Source organism: Talpa occidentalis, unplaced genomic scaffold, assembly GCF_014898055.3.
Source record: "Talpa occidentalis isolate TD23 unplaced genomic scaffold, MPIMG_talOcc4v2.1 talOcc4.8, whole genome shotgun sequence".
Classification (NCBI taxonomy): domain Eukaryota; kingdom Metazoa; phylum Chordata; class Mammalia; order Eulipotyphla; family Talpidae; genus Talpa; species Talpa occidentalis.
Window position 1 is genome coordinate 111,344,866 of NW_023605194.1, and position 16,410 is coordinate 111,361,275.

Consider the following 16,410-nt stretch of genomic DNA (forward strand, 5'->3'; position numbering starts at 1 on the left):
ATTATTTTATAGTTCTATCCCTTTTCCCCTTCCACTAGAGTGGTTGATAATCTCTTAAGATTCATGTTTCATGTGACATAGTTAGGATAAATGAAGTGTGCTTCCTTCCCCCTTTCTGATGAGACATGGTTCCAGCAGGTGCCTGCAGGTGCAGCCACCATCTTGCTCATGTGGATGGGAAAGCTCAGGATGCTGGCACCAGAGGTGGAAGGAGTCTGCTTGACAACACCACTGAGTCTTTGGACTACCTATTCCCTGGTTTGTTGCATGAGATAAATTAGTTCCTGTGGTTTCAGCAACTGTCCGTTCAGCCGTTAGTTATCTAGAGATGAATGCAGTCCTAACTGGTGCCGAAAGCTTAGCGTGTTAGATGGAAACTATCATAATGTTAGGAGAACATAACCTATGTAATGCAAGGGGGAAAAACCACATTTGCTATTTAATACTTTGAATGAATAATAAGTTTTATCTTATGCTAAAACTTTATTTACATGCAAAAAGTCATAGTGGAGCTCATTGAATTTTATAACTGTAGCAGCTTCCAAATTATATAAAATATAAGATCGTTAATCCAGTACCTACCAAATGCCTCATATGTCAAGTATGCCCAATTAGTCCATGTTGAATAAATAATAGAAAATGTCATTGAAGGAATAAATAAGTTTGAAAGATATTTCTTGGATGAAAGTATCATAGGTAAACTCATCAAGAATATTTAAAAACGTGTCTCAGGAAAAGTGTTGAAGCTCTTATATTCATTTCCATTCACATCAGCAATTGTAGAAGATAGATTGTAGAATCTAACATCAAAAATTTTAATGTTCCAAAAGGATACTATTATGCCTAGTATAAGAGTAGGGAGTACAATTGTTTTGAGCTTACAGTGCATAAATAAAATAAACAAATGGAAACATGACCTTTTGATTTTGTTAACAAAGGTGAAATTAATTTCTAAAACGTTCATTCTGCCAACTTATTTTCTGGAACTGAAAGAGAAGCACAATGTGACAGAATACTAGGAAACATGACACTTTAGAATATAAAGAGATGAGTGTTTTTGACTATTTTACATGATTGGGAGGAGTCTGAGTTTCATCTCTTTATTACAAAACTGCAGTGGTAAGCATAGTGCTCTCCTGTGAATTACGGAATTTGAAGAGGTCGTAAGAGAACTTGGATTTGCAGCCACTAGGGCAGGAATGTAGGTGTTCTGGGACCCTGCTGAACTTCCAGGTAGCTTCTGAAGCCAGGGTGTAGGCCACCCTAGAAAGAAGTATAATTATGAATGAGGAGGTTCTCTTTCACTGAAATGATTCTAGAAGAACATTGACAGCTACCTACCAGTAGCAGAACGCCGACTAGTAGTGTTCTCAGGTTGGGTCAATGAAGTCCTGAAGGAGGGCCTGAGTGATGTATTATAGAACCCTCCACATCCCTTATGCTGCTCAGATTAAGTTGTTTATAAGAGTTTTGGAAGTAGCTCCATCAGTGTTCTGGTCGGTAAAACTTAAAAGAAAGGAAGATTAAGGGATGAACTACAGCCCCACTACTGCAGCTGGTTGTGCAGTTGAGTCTCACCCTCTATCTCCTTTCTTATCCATTTTGTTTTACCCTCACCCTTAGCTAGAATTATGGTCTTGGTGGCTTAGTTGGTGGCACAACCCAGACCTTTGGATGAAGTCTGAATGCCTGATTTACAGAATTTATGGACATGTCTATTACCATAGACATGTGGCAACAAATGCCCACAACATACCCGCACAGATGACCTGATGTCAAATATATTATCCTTTGCACATATTGTATAGCAGCAGCTGTACTTCCCCTTGACAATTATCCATGCAAGATGGCGACTTCTTGCTCAGTGGTCCTTTCATAAATTGCCTAAAACATGCAGAGAGCCCTATCTAGTAGTTTAATGATGTAAAAACTAGTGTAAACAATATTCTATTGGGAAACAGAACCTCTGACTCCACAAAGCCTAGGATTTTAGGTATGGAAAGTATACTTTCCCTAGTGGGTCACTAGAAATGATGGGAAGTAGGAACCCCTGGCTCCCTGACCTTTTGGAGACATGGTACCATATAAAATTGATTGATTAAAAGTATACTCTGTGTCCTGGAGAGTGGATTCCACAAGCAAATGTGCTTCAGCTGTTGAACAAGCTGTCCTATTGCTTGATGAGGCCGGTAGCTTCAGGATCCTATTGTATGTGATACGACCAGTGACAAGTGGTTTTAAATATTTTATCATTGTGAAGAGCTTATAACTGATGAGTCACTTGATCTGGTTGGTTGCAACAAAATTTATAAAAACTGGATAAAATGTTAAGATAAACAATTTTGTTTTGTGAATGAATTTTTCTAACTTCATTTGCAGAATAGCTTGGTTTCAGAACACAAATTATAAGGAACAAGCAAAAATTTGTTTTTTTCTCAAAAATAAAATGAAATCATAGAACAGATAGTACTCTTTATAGCTTTGTTTTATAGGTGTTTTCCTTTTAATGATTCAGAGAGGCCCCTTGGATATTTAGCCCTAAAACTGCTCTATAACCAGCCTTAATGGACCATGAATGGAAGTTTTCTCTCTGCATAGGGAATTCTGATCAATCAAGATGACTGCAGGTTCATTTCAAGCATGATTTCCTTCAAGGAACTCCCTGACTAACCTCTGCCTTTCCCCAACAGTGGCTTTCCCTTGTGAAGTGAGTAAAATGAGTATAAAGTGAAAGTGTAGAGATGAGAAGAGACAGACCTTAAGATGTGATGATCCTAGGGCCTCCCCTGGTGGCGCAGGCAGTTGAGCACAGCACTGTGAAGCTGTCCGTAGCCTCTGCAGCGCCGGTTCAATCCTGGCCTGCTGGTGAGGGTCCCACATGGCGCAGCAGACCTCTCCTGTCTTGCCAGCTGCTCCCCTCAGCAGTGTATTTCAGTCAGTCTGCCTGTTCCGTTCCCCGCTCTGTCTCTGGTGAATCCTCTCACCCCCACACATCTGTCCTGTACCCTAGTTCTTGTATTCATAAATAAATCTTAAAAAAAAAAAAATGTGATGATCCTAGTGGGGCTGATGAGAAATGTGATTAGGGTGGTTGGATGTGGTGCCAAATTATGAAAAGCTTTGAATGAGGGCAAAGTTCTTGGAAGCGTGTACTGTTGTGCCTATTGTGTATAGCTATAGCCTCATGCTTTTTGGCTGGGTTAAAGAGAATTGTAAATTTTTCACAAGGGGTTGATATGAACAAAGTTTAATATATTACTAAGGTGAACTTAGCAATATATGCAGGGCTAGACAGCCAGATAAGAACATACACACATTTACACACACAGATTCTTATACAAATCCAAGTGAGGTCATGAGGAATGGTCTGAGTAAGTAGTAGGAATGTAGAATAAGACACAAATTTCAAATCTTGATGAACAACTTCTTGATTAACTTATTTTCCAGTTGCTCTACTGTTTTTTCAGAATCACTTCTGTGTTCTTATCCAGCTTTCACTTTGAAATATTATTATTTTCACATTGAAATATTAGTCATTCCTGAGATACTTATGACTGTGATGGAAGCCACCTGTTGTGTCAGAAACTTTGTTGCCACTTTGCGATGGGAACAGGATGAGGGACACAACAGTTGTGGAGCAGGTTTGCAAAGCAAGACTCTGCTACTTGAGCAGAAGTTCTTCTGTCATTTATTGAAAGCACACAGGCTAGTAAAAGCTGATCACATGACAATGGGATGAGGAATAAAGTCTGGAGGGCAGGATTGAAATGGGGAACAAAATTTTATGAGGAACAGAGAAGGGGACATCGTGTCCATATGTTAAGGGACATTTGCATATGATTATAACAGGCAGAGTTATCCTGAGACCACCATGGAGATAGTCACATAATCAGGTCAATGGCGGCCTAGGCGTCCCGGGGCCTGCCTTATGATACGGGCTCTACTCTGGTGGCAGTAAAGCAGGAGAGCTCTGCTGTGATTTGCAGATAGCAAATAGGTCACAGTTGCCCATGAGTGATCAGCTCATAGGAACCCACAGCCACCCTCTATTCTATGGTGCATACTGAAGTCTTTGTGTAGTGGGGTTTACATTGCTGCTGAATGTGTCCATCTTTTCCTATCCCCTGCCATGCTGATCATATCGAGAACCTTTCTTAGTTCGATTTTTCATATGTGTGTCCAAGTCAGAAAAGAACAATGAGAAAAGGAAAGAGTTTGACTATAATAAATGTGCTTTCAATAATGTTTAGATCATGTTTTCTTATAGGAATTGGGCTTTTCTGATGTCTAATTGGTTGGCTTGTGAAGTTATGGTCCCCAGACTATCCAGTTTTGCTGACTGAAATCCCTGTTCTACTTTAGTGGGGACGCTTTTAAGTAGAGAAGTGAGGGAGAGGCCCCAGGCGGCGGGCCTGCTGAAGACCGCCTCATTTGCCACAGTCTCCTTAGATTATTCCATCTCTTCCTGACCTCTTTGTTGGTGAGAATCCATCTGGAAGCCCTTACAGAGAAGCACCTCTGTATTCCCAGGTGTAGTCCCGGCTCCAAGTTATGACTAGAGCTGTGGACATAATGCCTATGGTCTCTGGTCAGCTCCTGCCCTAGTTCAGCCACAGCCTCCAGTAGGGCCTTTGCACGGCCTTGGCATTGCTGTGCAGATGTGGGCCCCCAAGAGCTGGGCTGTTGCCTTCAAATTGTCCAGTAAAGGGGCAAATAGTATCTCTTCTCAGGCAATTCTGGGGATAGCCAAGAATAAAACTCATTTTCCTCTAACCTGTCCTTTCTGTGGGTCTTCTCTAGTCTTGCCAATTCTGTTTATTGAGGAGACTGTTCTTTCCTCATTGTATATTCTTTGCTCCTTTGCCATAAATTAATTGAGCATGTATGCATTTATTTCTGCACTCTCTGTTCCATTAGGTTCTTTTCTGCTGTATGATTTTATGGCTATGATTGTGTGGCGTTTTCAATCATTTATTTTAAGTTTATTCTTAACAAACCTCACAGTGTGAAATCCTTGTCTATCAATGATGAGAAGTCTTATATAATAATGCAGATAAATAGTATTTGGTACAAATATTAGCCATTGGCATACACATTCACTGTCAACCTTAAGAGCACATGGGAAACATAGGGAACTTGGAAAAAAAGTGTAAGTGTGTTTGAGAAAGATATTGCTGCCCCACCTTATTTTAAATAATTAAATCAGAATATATAGACTTGGGGACTAATCTGTATATTTTAGCCTAGACATTTTTTAAAAGTAGTTTTTTAAAAATTTGTAAGCAAGGTTGAAAGGTATTAAAAGTATGTGCAGAGGCAAAAGTGAAAGGAACTCAATCTGAGGAGTTTTGAAAAAGTCCAAAATATAAATGCAGTTTTGAAGCAAATATATTAAAACAATTAATATCAGGTGTTTAAAATGCGTCCATCAGACTTATCATGCCATCAAGGCACCGTGCAGAGGACTAGACATTCATGATCCGGGAAGGCTCTTTTTGCCATCAAATTAGCCTACAGCCCAGTGAGCAATGTAGATGTTTAAACAAATAGGGGCAGTGCAAGACGGCCAGTGGAAAAAGTGTTCCTCATCACTTATTGTTATCACTTGTTGTTAGGGAAGTGCAAATGAATGCCACAAAGAGATAACAGCTCAGACGTAGGAGAAGGGCCTGTGTCAAAAAGACCAGAAACAACAAATACTGGCAAGGATGTGGAGAAAAAGCAACCCTCTTACATTGTTGGGAGGAATATAGACTGGTCCAGCCTCTGTGGGGAATAGTACGGTGGTTACTCAAAATATTAAAGATAGACCTACTGTGTGACCCAGTAATTTCTCGTAGGTCTCTACCCAAGTAATATAAAATCACTAATATGAAGGGATGTTTGCCCGCCTATGTCGGTGGCAGCACTGTTTACAACAGACAGGGTGGAAGCAGCCCATGCGCCCAATGGCAGAGCAGTAGATTGAGAATATGTGGTAGAGATACACAAGAGAATACTACTCAGCTAGAAAATCAGTAGAACTCTTGCCGTTTGTGATAACATGAGTGAAACTGGAAGGGATTATGCTAAGTGATATATCAGAAGGAGAAAGAGAAATGCTAGATGGTTTAATTTAGATGAGGATAAAGGATAGATAAAGCCAAAACAATAATAATCCTACAAGTCTGAATGTAGAATTGAGGCTACCAGAGGGCAAGTGTGATGGGAGAGAGCAAAGTAGAAAGGGGGCACAGTGGACCGTGGTGGAGAACTGTGGGTGCCTTGATGGTGGGTGTGGGATGCAACAAACATATAACCTATAGATCATATATTGTGTTGTGCGACCTTAATAAAAAAATCAAAAATAAATGAACAGATAAGGACAGTGCAACGTGGTCCTTGTTTGTGAGGAATGTTCGAGTTGGAACAGCGAGGAGGAAATAAGAATAATTTCGAGGAAGTGGAGCCAAGCAAAACTTCACTGAGGAAATGAAGTGTGAATTAATTCTGAAGACTGAGTAGGAATGCACCACTTAAAAATTTAATTCATGAAGATAACATTTTCACTCTGGGAAATGCTTTTAAAACTTCTAGGAACAAGGGAAACATTACTAATATGTCACTCTAAGATATGATTGGAAAACTGAGTGAAGGAGTTTAGTGATCAGAAGCATATGGCCTAATCAACTATTCTGAAAATTCTGCTAAATACAAAAGTAATTAGAACATAAATAGCTACACACTAACATAAAATGATATGAAGTTTAGAAGCTAGAATTCTTCAGAAAAAGGAAGTATTAAAGTCATGTGGAATATTCTGAAAGTTGATAAGAAATGTAACTTGAAACTCAGGCTGGAAGATGAGGAAGAGTTGGGAAAAGAGAGGTTGACCACAATAGTGCCTTTTAAAATATTTCTGAAACTGTTCTTGCTTATTTAATTTACAGTTAACTTTTTAAAATTTCTAAATCTAATTTTATGTAAAATAAAAGTAATTATCTTTTAGAAGAATTTTAATTTATGGTCATCGAATCAAGTGGAATAGATGGAACTTGCTTGAACAATAACCCCCTTTTGCAAATCTAATTACATTTTCTGAAATATTTTAAATGGCATTTAATATATTTGATTTTCCTTTTAAATACTTCGAATGTCTGATGAGGCAAACTAGACCTTTAATAAGCAAAACTCCCATAAGTACTTAACTGTTGTTAATAAATTAAAGTTAGAAATGGAACAAGTCTTAGGTTCTTTTAAACATATTCCTGAAGTGAAAAAAAAAAAGACTCTCAAACTTAGTCTGGAACAATGTAGTCCTCGAAGCTTTCTGGAAAGTAATTAACATTTCTGATTAAATGTGTAAGCAATTTTACAGAAAGATTTGAGAGCTTCTTCTGGGAAACCACCCTGGTTGTTAGTCGTGGAAGGACCTTAACAACTTTTACCCAGTCTCCAGGGAGTTTAATTATCTTTTCATCAGATATTCTATATCTAGTCTCCCAGTGACTGTCTAACCATTCTTTTTTTTTTTTATCCTCTAAAATATTACTAACAGAACACAAATCTTTGAATTATTTCTATTACAAAACTTTCTCTTACAGCAAGTTTTAAATAAAATTTAAAATTAAAGAATTTGTAACATTCATATTAACATTCTTTGAAAAATTAAAAAGGAAACATCATAACAAATATAAAATGAACATGAGAGAGACATAAGGAACCCAGTGATAAGGACTGAGGTACCTGAGAAGCCAATAATACATAAAACAAAAATCAGTGGCAATCAGGAATTGTGAAATGAATTGGTAATAGATACGAGTATGTTTTCCCTTGGAATGGAGGTAATTACCTTGATGAAATTAACGCTACTTGTGTGGGGCAGAATTCATTTGCACCGCTATGGTAAGGCCCATTTACTTGCCGCCCACTTTTAATAATTCGAGGAGTTGTGTACTAGCCAGGTTAGAGACAGTCTATCTGCTGTCGGGATCACCTGAAGTGGGTTCCATGTGGCGCCTACTGTCCCACTGGAAAGAAGCTAATGAGGCTTCTTTTGCCTATTTAAAGGTTTTTCACAATTTTCCCCACAGTTTTCCCCCTAGACGATCATAATAATCTCAATGATTTTCTTAATCACACATAACACAAAGGGCTGGTCTCATTGGGTTTGGCCTAGTTATTTATTACAGATACAACAGAGTATTAATATATGCCTTTGAAATTGCTTTGCAAATCTAAAGTCATACTTCATGTATTAATACTCTGTTGTATCTATAAGACATAACATACCATATCAGAATAAAATTCCAAACAAACAGGTACCACAAAATTTCTCACACCAATTTTTTCAGTTCTAAATAATTCTTGTTCCACTGACTTTTAGGAATCTTGTTTCATAAAGGTATCTGCTTCATGGAAAAATATCCCAAAGTCCTGGCTCAGTCCACTAGTAGTTGCCTAAGCCATATCAGCTCAGACACTTGTGCCCAAATCAATTCTTGGAAGGCTCCAGAGCTTAAAGTACCTGTTAGAGTCCTTTCTATGAGGCTCTGAGCTTCTCCTTCATCAATGAAGCTCTGCAGCTTTGCACTTTGGGTTTCCTTCCTGCACTAATCAGAGATGTAATAAAGCCAATATAAATAAGAAGATTATTCTTTATTTTTTTGAAGGGAGAACTATTATTTTTAAGTACAGAAGATGCAACAGCATACCCTCAGCTCAGTTTGGTGGTGAGTTCTTTAGCCTCACCTTCCCCAGTTTGGTCATGCGAGCCCCAGATTTTGGACCTAGGATGTTGCCTCCCCACTGAGGGCAGATCTCATCATATCTGTCATTGTGATTGGTCCTGACAACTTCCACTGGCTTAGCCAGGGCTCCTTTGTCTTCCAGGTTAACCTGTGTGAAAGTGACGGTGGTACAGGTCTTTCCTGTAGATAAGACACCCCAGCCTAGCCTCCCCTTCTTTTAGTAGGGAACCCCACCTTCTGACACAGAGCAGGCAGGAAGACAACCAGGTCCATGGGATCCACATCCTGTACAGTCACACCAGCTGAGCGTTCTTGTTTTCCACTGGGGTTGTGACAGTATTAACCCCTGCTCCAAAGACTTACTGAAGATGTTCTCTTTGCCAGCAGTTTTCTTCTCAGCCTGGGCCAACAATATCTATTTCTAATCTCTCTTGGTCTCTGGTCTGTACGTGCTGGCCAACCTCAGCAGTCAAGAAGCAGTTTAGGGGTGAACTGGTTAATGGCAGGAGGCAATTTCAATTGCTTATGGGGAATAGGCCCTTGTCCCTGCATGTTATGGGGCCATTTGACAGAGTGGGTGAGGTCGCATTTGGGCTGGATGTCCTGTCCAATGCCAAAGTTCTTGGACCTTTCTCAAGATTTACCACTTTCTTGGCCTCCTGCTCGTCACATGGCGGGGGTCGGGGCCACATTCTCCTTGGCCTGCTTTCCTTTCTGCATCTTGAGCAGCTGCAGGAGAGACCAGGAAATTATTCTAGAAAGAGAAAAAAGTCTCTTCCAAGCTTCAATTTCCTTATTTTCTCAAAATTTTAGAAATAATTGATTTATATAAGTGCCCATTTATCTTTATAAGTGAATCAGAATAGAGGCCCTTTGGGCCTACCCTGGTGGCGCAGCGGTTGAGCGCTGGGCTGCGAGGCTGCCTGCTGCCTCTGCACTGCTGGTTCGTTCCCCGGCCACTGGTGAGGGTCCCACCAAAAAAAAAAAAAAAAAAAAGAATAGAGGCCTTGTAATCGATTTTATAATCTCATTATTAATAGGCTCCAGAGTGAGGAAAATATTTTATTCTCACTCAGTGAAGGATAAAATTCTTTGACCTAAGTTAAAGTGTTATGCCTTTCAACTTAAAAATCTCAAATCATGAAATAAGTCGGAGGAGGAGAGACATATAGGGGATGATTGCACTCATATGTGGAATATATAGAAAGCAAACTGAGGAACAATGAAACGAAACCAAAAGAAACCCTAAAAATATAACTTCAGAATTGAGGCTATAAAAAAGGGGGTAGGGGAAAAGGTCCAGTGGACTATGGTGGAAGACTGTGGGTGGTTTGGTGTTGGGTTTGGTGTGGTGTGACATATACCTAAGGGTGTGATCTTATATCCCTACATCAGACACAGTGTTGTAAACTAATGTTACCACAATAACAAGTAATAAAATTCAAAAAATCTCAAATCTATTGTGTATTATACATTTTCTATTTGAATAAAAAAGCTAATCTGTTACTTTCTTCACTATACCAATTCTTTAAAACATTAAAAAAACCTTAAATTATAAAAAGTACTCATCTCAAAATGCTAATAAAATGGTTTGGTTTACTTCATCATTTCTTTAATCCAAAACCATCCCTAGGTTTAGAAAACACTTCTACTAAAAAAGAAATTCGCCTTATCAAACAAATTGAGGTTATGTCAATGCATTTCTATGCTGTTGTGACTATTTCTGACCAGATGTTTGAGACTGGACACAGGATGCTTTTGCAGGTGTGTTGGTGTGATAGTCCAGCAACAGAGTCCTCTGAATGCACACACTTTAAATGGCTCCAGTTTCACAATCTCTTTTTCCTGGACTAATATCTTTATTAAGTTCTTTTGATTCGAAAGAGAGAAGGCTGTGCCCCTATTAAAGCTACAGGTAACCTCTTTATATCTTGATGGGATTCAGCATTTCTTGACCAATCCTTCAATATTTTAAAGTATTTAAATTTATAATAATTTAATCTGTTCCAAAGGCATCTTGTCGATGTTTCACTGGAGTCTCGTTACCTCTCATCTTCTTCAGAGAAATAAGGTTGAAGCTATTCAATGATATTTCAAGCTTGCGTGCTCTGGGCATCTTGATTCTTTGTAAAGCAAAAGTAAACAGCAAAATCCAACCAACCCAACCTCTCAACCAACAAAAACCAACCCAGCAAAAACCTATTGCATACCTTGTTAACTAGCATGTCTTCTGAGGGTCTTGTCTCTTTCCTATCTGCTTTTCATACTACCTATATAAGTAGACTTGTTGAAGTAGCTATGCAGAGGGTAAAATTTTCTGTATCATTACACAGAGAATTATATCACTTCTACAGATCTCTAAAATTATCAACAGATTTGCCTGAAGATGACATCTGTTCCAAACATCATAGAGCTTTTAAATTAGACAACTCAAAATAAAAACACATTGTCTATAACTGAAACCTAGACCTTCTTCTAACATTTTTATTTTCTATTCTCTCCACCCCCATCGAATAACACCCTCTCCCCTACAAAAGCCCGTTTTTTCATGTTCTAGAAATATGTTAAGTTTATTCAAGCTCCATTCCCACCTCCGCTTCCTGTCTTAGCATGCTTTTTCTTTCCCAGATCTCCGATGGTCCCTCTTCAGCTTTTCTAAACTCCACCTTCCTTCAAGCTCAGTCTGGTCCCTACATGATGCTTTTTAATTATCCCACCCTCAGTGATTTCTCTTTCTCTGAAATCACATGGCATGGGTAGTCTGTTTCAACCAAGTTAGCACTACTATTGAGAATGTTTATTTCCATTTCCTGGAGTCAAATTTCTTTAGGCAAAGAGCCTGACATGTTATTAGGACTGCTCGCCACCAGGGCTGAGCATGGTGTTGAGGGTTTGAAGGGTGTTAAAGGAGCTGCATTGGAGTAAAATGTTCCTTAGGGCAGGTGCTGCTGCCTTTATTTTATTCTCAGCCCTCAGCAGTGCCAAATGCACTCACTAAACATTTGTTGAATGAAACACGTGATTCTCAGTAAATACTTTCTAAGTTGAAGACTGCTCTGGCCCATGTTTATGTAGAAATATAAAATGATCTTGAAACACTGCTTTTCACATTGTGAATGGATGGAACTGGAAGTTTATCTTCTTCCCCAAATCAACCAGGTCGCAAGGACGGGCTTCCTCTTCTTTCTCCTCTCTGATAAGATATTCCAAGGATCTATTCTCAGATACTTCACTCCCTAAATACTTTTGTGTTTCCATTTCTTTAAAACCATAGCTGTGGGGCCTCCCTGGTGGTGCAAGGGGTAAAGCACCACACTATGAAGCAATCTGAAGCCTCTGCAGCATGAGTTCGATCCCTGGCTGGTCAGGGAGCAACCCACATGACGCAGCAGACCTCTCCTGTCTCCCCGCTGCTCCCCTCAGCAGTGTGTTTCAGTCAGTCTGCCTGTTCTGTTCCCTGCTCTGTCTCTGGTGAATCCTCTCACCCTGTGCACCGTATCTCGGGCCTGTACCCCAGCTCTTGTATGCATAAATAAATAAATAAATCTTTAAAACAAACAAACAAACAAAAAAAACAACTGTGGTTGTGAATGGGTATAGGGAAACAGAGAACCTGCTTACCAATAATGAACATACATAGAAAGTTATTTTTAAAGCTGTTATCCTTGGTATACCCTGAGAAAGGGTGATTTAGATGAAGGCCAGATATACTTAGGCTTCTCTGAGTTCACTAGGTTAAGAAATAGAAAAATTTCTAACACTTCCTCATGGAATTGCAGGCTGGACATTAATATTTAACCTAACCCTCAATGATAAAGGACTTCATTGGTGATCAGAGTACTATCTGGAAATGAAGATATGTTGGTTTCATTCTGAGTTCTGGGGGACCTTAATTCTGGGGAATATTAAGTTTATACTTTTTGTAAAATAGCCCTGAACTATCCTACTGTGATGATCTCTGCGTGAGAGCCTGTTCCTCCTTGACATTGGTATGGATCCAGAACCAGCACTGTGTTTTTCTTACATTTCCTATCACTGCAGCCCAGCACTCAGCATAACACTGGCCCACAGTAAGTGACTGGAAGTCCTTGACTCAATGACACCTTTTAAACCTATGGTAACAAATATTTTACTTTTCAAAGTGGCAATATTATAAAAGGCCACAAGATGGGCTCATTACACTGTGAAGGCTTGGGATAGACTCCTGAGTCATGAAACTAACGTTTATTTTTCTGCCAAAAATGAGGAACATTTCATATATGTTCCTGATCTTAAGAAAGAATTACATGCCTTTAATGACAAATTCTCTCAATGTTTAATAATTTATTTACTCAATTAAAGAATTTTATTCAAAGAAAAACCATAATGCTGTTTAACATCATGATGTTTATCACTTTGATAAGCATCAAGGCTTTATCCCTTTTGTGATATATTCCTTACTTTCAAATTGAAATATGTGTCTTGCTATTTATGGAGTCAAAAATTGTATTTCTTCTTAGACTTTAACAGGGTATTTATCACTTTATTTCATTCAAAAGATTAAGTTCACTAAATTAAATGGTCATTTTTTTTCTTTTTTTGAATATTTTTATCAAGGAGATGTTTGTTTACATTATTGTTTGTGTTTTGAAGGTACAGGACCCCCCTTCAGGTGTTGTTACCTGTGCACCCACCACTGAAGTGCCCCCCATCCTTCACCACAGTCCATTGTGCCCCCTCTCCAACTTTGTTCTCGTGCCTCCGCTTCCCTTTCTGGTTACCTCAGCACTACAGTCAGCATTCATGGGCTAGTTTTTTAGTATGGCTTTATCCGACCCTTTGGTTTCTCTATAATCCGCGTGAAAGTTATACCATCTGGTACTTGTCTTTCTTGTTCTGACTTATTTTGCTTAGCATAATCCCCTCCAGTTCCATCCATGTTGTTGCAAATGGCAAGAGCTTATCTTTGGAGAGCTGAGTAGAATCCCATTGTGTATATGTACCGCATCTTCTTGATCCACTCATCTGTTTTTGGACATTTAGGTGATTGCCATAGCTAGGCAGTTGTAAACAGTGCTGCAGTGAACATAGGGGTGCAAGTTTCCCTTTGAATTAGTGATTTTCTATTCTTTGGAAGTGTACCTAGCAGTGGAATTGCTGGGTCATATGGCAGATCCATTTTTAATCTTTAGGAAACCTCCACACTGTTTTCCATGGGGCCTGGACTAGTCTCTAGTCCTACCAACAGTGTGTGAGGGTTCCTTTTTTCCCACATCCTCATGGGCGCTTATTGTTACTGATCTTTTTGATGTGAGTCATTCTCACAGATATGAGGTTGTGTCTCACTGTGGCTTTGATTTGCATTTCCCTGACGCTCAGTGTTGAGGAACATTTTTTCATGTGCCTGTTAACTATCTGAATGTCTTCTTTGGAGAGGTATCCATTTAGCAATTATGCCCATTTCTTGATTGCGTAATTTGTTCTCTTTTTATTGAGTTGTGTGAGTTCCTTATGTATCTTTGATATCAGCCCATTGTCAGATGTATGGTGTACATGTTTTCTCAAAAGGGCCTCTTTTCCTAAGTGAACAAGTCTTGAAAATTGACTGTTATGTCAGGGTTGTCCACATTGTTGTCTCATTTGATACTTATTAACCAGATGTGAAAACTGAAGTTACCTATCTGAGGTTTGCCAAGGTCACCTACCAAACATGGTACATGGTTTTGGTGGGAGGACAGATAAAAATCAAACAAAAATGAAAGTAGAAATAAAATCAGAAGAGTTTTAGCTAATGATAAGACATGGTGATGAGGCAGTGACTGAGGTGGTCCTTTAGACTGGATGGCCTCTTTGAAGAGGTGACATTTAACCTAAGCCAATCATGATAAAGAGGTGCAACCATCATGAAGTTCTGTGGAAGTCTTGGTAGCAGAAAGAACAATGGGCTTAAGGTCCAAGAGCAGGGACGTTACTGCTCTCAGTTTGGAAAGAAGGAGACAGAACTGTGGCAGAAAGACGATCTAGTGTCATTATCATGTCTTTGACACAGTTGACACCAAACGTTGACTGTCCTGGCTTCCCTTGAAGATACAAAGACACAAGTATGAGTCTTTATAATGCCCACAGGGTTGTTGCTCATTTTGAGCCACTGGCACACACTCCTAGGCAGAAGGAAGAATTGTTCTCAAATTGTCTGTTCTTCAGCTAAGGAGGTTCAGAGCTGTGTTCTGTTAGGAAAACTCCAAGTCAAGCAGCACCTCCTGGCACCTGTGGAAGCTGTGGTATGATTGGAATGCTCTTCATACAGTCAGTGTGGATATATGCAGTGTCTGCCGCCAGGCACTGAGTCTAAAGCCATGAAGGACACAGAGTCCTGCCTTCGAGTTGCTCATCTTTGATGACATCATGGCCAGGGGTGCAGAATGGCTTTTGCGATGCCCATGTAGCTTACTGTATGTACTTCTCTGTAGTCTACCAGAGACCTCACCAGTTGGCTAATGTAAAACTTTTATTTATTGGATAGTCACACAAAGAAGGAACTGTGCTGATTGTCAGGATTTCCATTTTCCTGCTGTAATCTCAGCTGGTTCTTTTAATAATGGGAATCCCTCTGAGGATGAAATTTTTCTTTCTTTGTTGCTAAAAACTGAATGTGTGTGATTTACAACTGCTAGTTCAGTATCTCTCACCACTTGGGAAAACTGAGAGATTAGTTAGAGGTAAGAAGAGATTATCTGGTGAGTTGCAACTTGATTTTATTTCTTGAGACCTTCAAAGGTACTTTGGTTCCATAAGTTTTGTTCCAATAAATCTCCCTTTTGCTAAATCTAATTTGTTTTGAGATTTGTTTTTGAAATTATCAGAGTCATGTTTAACGGGTTGTTTTTTCTCATCTGCTGTCTATGTCCTCTGACTTTATTACTTATCCTATTAATTCAGTGGGCTTAAAAGTGGAACCTAAGTTGAAGGATGTCTCACATGGGGAAAAAAAGATGGAAAATAGGGCCTCCCCGGTGGTGCAGCGGTTGAGCGCTGGGTTGCAAAGCTGCCCGCAGCCTCTGCAGCGCCGGTTCAATCCCCGGCTGCTCCCCGGCCACTGGAGGAGGGTCCCACATGGCGCGCAGACCTCTCCTGTCGCCCGCTGCTCCCCTCAGCAGTGTACTTCGGTCCTTCTGCCTGCTCTGCTCCCCGCTCTGGCTCTGGTGGATTCTCTCACCCTCCTGCGCTTCTGACTGTACCCAGTGCTTGTATAAATAAATAAAAAATAAATCTTTAAAAAAAAAAAGATGAAAAATAATCAGAGTGGATTCTGAAATGAGCCCACATGACATTATTTATGTGAACTCTTAGGTTATAGTCTGAAAAAATTCATGTGCTCTTCTATAGTTGGTCTTGGATTATGCAACTCAGCTAATTAAAGAGGATTATGTGCAGATGCCAGTAATCCTATTAATATAATAGCAGTAGTACAAAAAACTTGAAATCTGGATACTCTCTCTTATTATCAAGTTTCCACAGTGAAATTAAAATCATTAAAGTGAAATCTCCCTTCTTATTTCTTCTTACTTTGCTTTTAGAACTTATATATTCCCAACAAAACCTTTTTAAAGGCAAACAGTTTTAAACTCAGATCACTTATGCCTTTCTCCAAAGTTTAGAAAGTTACATAAGAACATTTTTCACTGCAACCCCATACCCGGAA

General features: G+C 39.4%; 1 pseudogene; it reads right to left on the minus strand.

Moving 5' to 3' along the window:
• Positions 1-8,695: 8,695 nt before the first annotated feature.
• On the minus strand, positions 8,696-9,455 carry LOC119234770 (60S ribosomal protein L7a-like; annotated as a pseudogene).
• Positions 9,456-16,410: the final 6,955 nt, after the last annotated feature.